Source organism: Passer domesticus, chromosome 1 (assembly GCF_036417665.1).
Source record: "Passer domesticus isolate bPasDom1 chromosome 1, bPasDom1.hap1, whole genome shotgun sequence".
NCBI lineage: Eukaryota > Metazoa > Chordata > Aves > Passeriformes > Passeridae > Passer > Passer domesticus.
Genome location: NC_087474.1, coordinates 105,770,180 through 105,778,781, shown reverse-complemented (window position 1 = coordinate 105,778,781; position 8,602 = coordinate 105,770,180). Strand labels below are relative to the sequence as shown.

Genomic DNA, 8,602 nt, shown 5'->3' with positions numbered 1-8,602 from the left:
TGCATTTTTAACAATGGTATAAAATGAGATTCCTTCAAGAATTGCTGATTACAACAGAATCAACAGAATGGAAACTGAGGCATTTTTAATAGCTTTGATATTTACTATTGGTCTATTATACATATTTCTTTTTTGTGCCTTTTTTCTTGAAGAGTACAGTTTTCCTTCCCAAAAGGTACTTAAAGGACACTTCCAGGAGTACTAGTTCCTTCACATGCTGTAATGACACTTTTTCCTTTGTGTTTGTTTCTTATTGAATGATAAATTCTCTGTTACATATTTTCACTTGGGAAGACATTTTCAGTTATGACCAAAGTTACTTCCCTTCCTCTAAGACAAAATAAATGTGCATCAATTTCTATAGAAACAATAAATCTATTTAAATATGGGCAATGGAACAGCCTTCTTGGATGTGCTCAGAGACTGTAGCAAGTGAAGAATGATGGAAAATGAATGGGAAATCTCATGAATGGGTTGAAATATAAGTAGTTAGAAGCTTAAGTTATGATGTGTATATAACTTGATTTTTTTAAAATGTGATTTCCCTCAGTAGGGGTAATGGAATGTAGCCAGAGACTATTGTAGTGGGAGATGGGATCTATTTAGTTGCTAAAGAAGCCATGCAAGATGCATAAAGTAGCTGTTGCCTTATTTTATTGTTTGGATTTGGGTTTTGTTGGGCTGGCGTTTTTTTTGTGTGTGTGCTTGCTTTTAATTTGATGCAGACTTGTGGTTTTGTTTTGTTGTGGTGTTAGTTTTGATTTGGGTTTTTTTTGCTTCAGTTTGGGGTTGTTTTGCATGGAGTCATATTTTTTGCCTTGGATTTTGGTTTTTTTTCCCCTTTGATTTGTGGCTTTTGTTTGTTTGGTTTGGGTTTTTAACAGAAATTCAGAGAGAGATTTTTTTTCACCTATTTTACATATGTCTTTTGGGAGAAAATGCTTTTGTCTCCTGGCAGTGGAATAGATTTTATGAGTCATGGAAGAGTTGGGAGCATTTGATAGTTCCTTTCCCTAAAATAATTAAAAAAAATATATTGAAAGTCCTAGTGTCAGACAAGTGAAGTCATGCAGCTATATCTACTATTCATGATGGAAAGACTATCGGCTATAGTGCTGCTAAAAATTTTGGGATATTAGTAGGGAAGTAGAGCTATGTCCCTTAAAGCTAAAGCTAAAGGAAATCTGTCTTCTCAGTCTGAGATTGTGACACAAGAATTGTCAGTTTTCTGTACGTAATGAGGGATTTTTTAAAATGGGAAATGTTCGGTTTTTCATAGCCATGGCAAATCATCCATCTGTGTCTGACTGTATCAGTTTTATGCCTTGTGGACCTGCCAATTAGGTAGCCTGTGATATCAGGCTTGGGACAGTGGTGTCATGCTTTGTCATGTTGGTTACAAAAATATTGGAGTTTTTATTCCAGAAATGAATCATTCTTACCTTATATTTTAATATGTAACTGTAAATTTTAATGCAAAAAGAGCTTTTCAAAGTTTTGGGTGTTTTTTCCTAACTTTCCTTGCCTTGGTCTTTTCTGATAATCTAGAATACTACAGTTTTTTGTAATAATTTCCAAGACCCCCTGGCCAATTGCAGAGCTAATTATGAAAGTACATGTATTTTCAAGGTTATATGATGCAGCTGAGTGAAAAACCAGTCTTATTTTAGGTTATTTAAAATTCAGGAGGGATAGCAGGAGCAAGTAGTGTCATAAGAATCCAATCAATTTGGTTGAGTACTAGGACCTGTGCTTAAGTACTGTGATTGAAATAACTAATGTTATACATAATATTTGGGGGACTGGGGTCAGAGTCTTCAGTTTATAAGGAGAGAGAAATAAAAACTGAGCAAATAATGCTTAGTGAAGAACAGTATGACAAAAAGTTTTGGTTTGTATAAATGACTTGTACTTAACAGAAAAATGTGGTTTTCGTTTTGATAATGTCTGACCAATGAGAATCTTTTTCAAGTTACTGTGGAGTGGCCTTAATGCTGTAAATAATCCAATTGGCCAAGTCCCAGTACAGTGCAGATGAGAAAAGGATGCAGGAAATTCTGTTGTTTACACATGTGTCTGCTACACTGAGAAGCAAGAGGAGCCCAGCAAACTCAGAAGGTAAGGGATCTTAAGCTTGTGGGTTTAATGTTTAATTTCTATAAATCTCTTCAGGGACAAAGCATGAGTTACTATTATGCTGATGGTAAGGAGGAAAACAGTCTGAACTGCCCAGGAAAAGTACTGAAGATCAGAAAACAGTATTTGAAGTATGTGGCTCAGTTATATCTAGCTGGATTCTTCTCTTCTATGTTTTTTGCTACTATCATGTAGCATTACTTCTAACATCCCATTAAACATAACTTGTCTTGCAAGTGTAGAAGAGTGCTTACTTACTATAACCAGCTTTAAAACTTTCTAAGTGATGGTTTGTTAAAAAGTTATCTCTTAGTGTTGATTAGAAATTAGTATAAATGCAGAAGTTTCACAGATTATAAAGTTTTACTACTGAAAACCTTTTTTAAATTACTTTGTGAAATGTATATATAATTGCATAAACTGGTAAAATTTTGGTACCTTTTAAAGGGAGTGGTATTATGGACATAATTGTCATTAAAATATTGTTATGAGTTTGCAGAAGTTTGTACTGTATTTTTTTGTTGGAAAGCAGTGTTTTCACAGTGTTTCTATTTTCATAAGTTATGCAACTCAATAATGAGTTGTATAATCCTAACTTCCTTCAGAAAATATCTGAAGATGAGATAAGAAAAAAATGTGTCCTGGCTGTATGCTATTATTCTAATGCCATAAAGTATATTTTTTTGATAGTATGATTTGTTGATGCTGGAGAAATATATTCAGTCTGTCATTATTTTAAAGGCAAGTATCAGAGATGGTGGGAGACACTGTGGATGATCCTTAAGCAGTGAGAACCAAGCGTCAAATTCCAAAGGCAATGTTCATAAGTTTAATCAGCAGATATAGCAAATAGTACTAATGGGCTTCCTACTGACTATCCAGATAGCTGCATTTTGTTTGTATTTTGTTCTCACTGATTCATACAAACATTTTATGAAGCAGACTCTGCTAGAAATAATCCTAGAGCTAGAGTACTAGTTTTTAGTTTGGATTTCCTGTGTTGTTAGAAAATTTACTTTTGTGTTTCTGAATGCAGCTCTTTGCATAAGACAACGAATATAAATTAATTTCCAAAATATATTAGGTATCATTAATAGAACTAGTCATATCACTTTCAGAGACATCTACAAAAAATTGAAATTGAAAATGTGAAATTAGATGTCTGGGGGTGTTTTTTGCTTATTTTCATGTAGCCAGCTTTGAATTGAGGCCTCTCTTTCACCTTAAGTATAAAATACTAATGGTAACCTCAGTTAAATCTGAAAAATAAATCACTTGAAAATGAATGTACTAAAGGAGCTGTTAGTGAACAGGCTTAAATTACTGTTGTTTTATCAACATAGATAGATAGATGGATAGATAGATGGATAGATAGATAGATAGATAGATAGATAGATAGATAGATATTGGACAGACAGGTAGGTATTGGAATCATTTGAAGTGTACAAATTTGATAATCATGGAATTATAGATTCATAGAAAGATTTGGGTTGGAAGGGACCTTAAAGATCATCTAGTCCCAGTCTCACCCCCAAGTACATCAGGTTGCTTAAGGCACCATCCAGCCTGGCCTTGAACATATCTGGGGATGGAATCTACAACTTCTTGGGGAAGCCTGTTCCAGTGGCTCACCTGATCTATTCACTAGAAAGAGAGTTCTTTCTAGTCCATACAATGATCATTAATTGACTGGTTTATTATGAAAATGATCCTTCCTGAACAGCTTGATTCTCTGCTCGTGCTAATTCAGTAATCTAGGTCTGATTTACACTGGGTTAAATAAGACTGGGATTTTTACCAAACCCATTCTTATTTAATGTCAATCACATTACTGGAGGAATACCAGGGAGGAATTTTTGTGAAAGCTCCTACTGTTTTGATTTTTTTTTTTTTAATGTATTTTCAGTTGCCTTGGATGTTTCTCCATAACTTTTGCGGGTGTCCGTTTTTGCAAAAGGGTGCCAACTTCCCTTCTGCCATGCTGAGTAGTCACCAATTATTCAAATAATTTCTTCTCTTTTAGTGGGACTACATTTTGGCCTAGAGCGTGTGGGCACTAAGAGAATATACATTAGAGAGAATGTATATTCTCTTATTATGGAGAATTAAATGCATAAAGAATTCTCTATGCGTTTAACTGGCATCTAGGATACAACCAATGATACTTAGTGATTTATTTTATTTGACCACTCTAGCAACTGTGGAATCCAGGTAAAAGTCACAATATGGATTATTCCTTTGTTCATTTCCCTCAAGGATTTAGTGGAGTTGGGGTCATCAGGGGATAATATCTTACAGCATTAAATCACACAAAATCACAGTCCTTGAGCTATTGAAAGACATGAGATGGTGTTAAAATACTAGATTGGTTAGAGAAAAATAAGAATAATTACATATAAATGTCCAAGTAGCAATCTTTTTGTAAGGAATGTTCTTGGAACAATTAATTATACAAGATATGGCTTCTAAAACTGTTCTAATAAAACCAAAAACATCTCCACACAACAGAATTGTCAATTCTGATACAACTATATCAGAGTAGTTGAACCAGCCAAAGGGATATGCCCTGACCCAGAGAAAACAAAATATTCATGAGTGTTCTTACTTGTCTGCTTATGTGGGTGGGAAAATCACTTGTTTCTAGACTCTGAGCAGTGTTTTGAAGAAAAATTGTTTTGTGTCCTTATAAGCATTGGAATGTTTTATGTCTTGGTCTGAAACAAATCATCAGATATTTGTGATTAATTTTCCCTTCTCCCAGTGTTATGAAATTTCCTTTAAAAGTAGGTCATGTTTTGAATAGGAAAGCATCATAAATGACTTCAGCTCTAACAAGACAATTCTTGATCTCTCATATCATAAAGCATATGGTTTTAAGATACTGTTAAGGGTTTTAAAACTCTGAAGAATTTCTCTGAGTATAAGCAGGGATTAGAAACTTAACTTTTTCCTTACATTACATCTTCATGCTTTATTGAAAATAAAATAAAAGAAAACCAAAAAAAACCACACCAGAAAAACCCCCAAAACAAAACCAATCCCCTCAACCCAGTGGGATAAAAAAGCCTGTAAATGAAAGTGAAGATATCCAGTTCAAGGTCACTTTCCAAATGAGTAACATAGAAAAGAATGGAATTGAGGTACATTTGTGATGATTTTGTCTAAAAAATGAAGCTTCGCTATACATTTAAGTGATCTCTACTGTTTGGATGAACATGTTTTAGCATTGCATCTGACCTAATTCTTGTTCAGTAAAGTGCTTTTCAGAATGGTTAGTCTGTCTTCAGTTTCCTTTTTCTAACTTTTGAGGCTGAAAGAAACCCAGCTGAACTGACCTGTAGCCTAATCTAAAAATGTGCTAATAATCCCAGATCTATGAAATTCTCAGTTGTGTTTGAGAGTAGTTGAGCCTCCTCAATTCAATTATTGAACTATATTCAACAAGAAGCTACTGTAAGTCTCACAAGGAGGTGCATTTGGCTTTTGAACATAAGTAAATGAAGCATGAAACAGTAGAATGCTAATACTATCAATAGTTGAGAAAGGAATTTAACCTTTGATAAATCAACATGATACAATGGTCTTTTAATCGTGTGCTATAAGCTTATTCATAGCTTATTTGCAATTATTTATACTTGATGTAACTTAAATTGTTTAACTAATACCCTGAATGACAATCACCCTCTGAATGAGATGTTTTTAATTTTCTTGTCTTCTTTGACTTTTAACTTAGAGCTGGCTTTAATGCTTGTGAAGACTTCTAAGACCAGTTATGACTTAGATACTCAAAGGCAGATCTAAGCTTGTGGATGATGTATACCCTGGATATTATTTCCGTATACCTTGGATATTATTTCCCTACATTTCTATAGTCTTCCCTCTTTCAGAAAACTTCAGAGGAAATCTGTGCAAGATACTCTTCTGTGCAAGATACTCTTCTGTGCCATGTTAAAGGGCTGCCTGTCAGTATAAGCCAGACAGGGCATGTGTGCACTGGCTGAGCTCATATCCTGTAATAACACACTGACAACTCAAATCGAGCTGGGTCTTTTGAGATTCTCTATTGTAACTGACTATTGACTCCCTTGTAACTAAGCTGAGTGGTGTAAGAAGCTATCTGCTTATCCTAATTGTTCTCAGTAAAGGGAATGACCCTGTTAGCACTGCAACTCATTTCAATGTTGATAAAAAATGTTTGTCATGCTAAACATTTCTGAAACTTACTCTGCTTTCTGTGTAAACAAAGGAGGAAGACTCATGCATTTGGTTATTTTTAGTCTTAGCTGTGGAACTGCTGAAAAACAAACCAACCAAAAAAAAACCCAAACAAACGACAAAACCAAAAAAGCCCCAGCAGATACTATTTTAATGTGATTAGATCAAATTTCGTTGTGCCTGCAGAACAAGATGCCTATAGGTGTTTCTGTAAATCACAGGAAGTGTTCACTTGTATCTTTAGCTATAAGCATTAAAAAAGTGCTTCAGTGTAGTGAGCTAGTATTAACTAATGTGGACCTTATTGTTCGGAAGCAATTACTTGTTTCAAGTTTGAACAACAGATTACTATTGTTCTAAAGAAATCTCTCTATGCTATTCAGAAGGTACCTATTAGACCAGATGTTTAACTGATAAGAATTATTTTGTATGAATGAACCATTGCCTTATTTTAAATACACTCTGAATCTGTTTTCAATTGAAGTTATCGTTAATATACTGATTCATAATATGTTTTTCCTAATAATCTTTCAGACAATATATTCCATGGAGATTACCAATCTTCACATAGAATCTCTGAGATTAGATTAGAATTTAGGGGACTTGGCTATTTGTTTAATTTAGCAGTTTACACTAGGTTTTGTAAACCTGTTTGTCAGTCATTTACTCTGAAAGGATCTAAAACTTTGAGAGTTCATATTTATCCTAACTACACAGGAAGTTTATTTTGCCTCTTTTATTCATTAACCATATCCTAGTAAAATGTGATAATTCAAATCTCAAGGGGGAGCTAGCCAAGCAAACTGTCTCAAATGCCACAGCTACCAAATTCAGTTGGGTTATGGTTAGTTTAGCTTCTACTTAGCTCTTTTTGAGACTGTCTGGTACAGTTGTTGGTTTCACATACACTCCCTGCCCTCCCTGCATAATCTGATTATACAATATGTTTTTTCAAGTGTAGTGGCTGACGGATGAGAATCAATACTACAGACTTGAATGTACAAAAGATATGGGTGAAATGTTATAAAAGTTTGAAACCAAACAAAACATTCTTGGGGAAATGAAGTTACTGTAAATTATATTTAAAGCAGTACTTCAGAGCTTCTTTTGGCCTTATGGGTAGTAAATGACAACATCTCTATGTACAAATATTTATGTTACCCATATTTAACCCTAAGGAGTTGAGTACAACTTCAAAGCTGTGAAGAAAGATCAGCTTGTTGCTGTAAAAGGCTTTGAAAGATATTGCAAGGATATGTAATCATTTGTATTACCCAGTAGACCTAAATCAGAGTATATAATTCCGGTTCTCATCTAAAGAAATAGTATCCAGACTATTTAAAGTTTATTAAAATTGACAGCCAAAAAAAGAAAAAGGAAAGAAGAAAGAGTAATAATTGTTAATAAACAATTATTTATAGTTTATAGTATAGTATATATACATACTCTATATATAGTGTGTATATATATTATATATACATACTATAAACATATGCATTCATAAAAAGACAACTTAGGAAGTAGTCACAGATTACAATAAATCTTTATTGTAATCTGTGACTACTTCCTAAGTTGTCTTTTTATGAATGCATATGTTTATAGTATGTATATATAGTATGTACACTATGTATATAATCTGTGTAATATTATACAAGTTATATTGTATGCAGGCATTTAAAAAAACAATAGAAACACTGAAGAGGATTTTACTTTAAAATGGATATTTTGACATGGAGAGAAAATGGTAAAAGGAAAAAAGGAAAATCCATACATAGGACTACAGTGAAGTGGACCACGTCCTTTTTTTGGTGCATCCTTTTTCAGAGAGAATTACAGCATTTCATTTTGAGCAAGCTTTAAGACCACCCCAACCCCCTGACCCCCACCAGCAACAATAATGTAAAATATACTGTGAAAGACATCTTGTCCTAAATTACTGCTTTTAATTGTTGACACATTTTGTATTAGTGTAACTTAATAGAACAAATAGACTTTATCTAGGGGTATTTTATTCTGTGGAAAGAAATAATCACTTAGTTTTTAAAAGCTTTGAGCCATGTCAAAATATACCAGTCCTCTGGTCAAAATCTCTTGTTGGCTTGGAATTTTTCACTGTATTTTACAGAAGAAGTTCACACATTGAGATAAAAATATAATACCTCTTGGTTAGATGAAACGTGGTATAGGCAATAATTTTAAAAAAAAAGCATCAGTCCAAATAGGAAACTTTGTGAAACTTCATAAAGAAGTA

The 8,602-nt window shown here is 33.6% G+C and overlaps 1 protein-coding gene across 7 annotated transcripts in view; it reads left to right on the top strand.

Moving 5' to 3' along the window:
* Nucleotides 1-2,001: 2,001 nt before the first annotated feature.
* Nucleotides 2,002-8,602, top strand: part of CCDC102B (coiled-coil domain containing 102B) — a 156,470-nt gene continuing 149,869 nt past the window's right edge. For all 7 annotated transcript variants that reach the window (XR_010368519.1, XM_064432560.1, XM_064432553.1 and 4 more), the window contains exon 1: nucleotides 2,002-2,118. The gene's annotated coding sequence lies outside the window, so the exon portion shown is untranslated. The remainder of the gene's footprint in view (nucleotides 2,119-8,602) is intronic.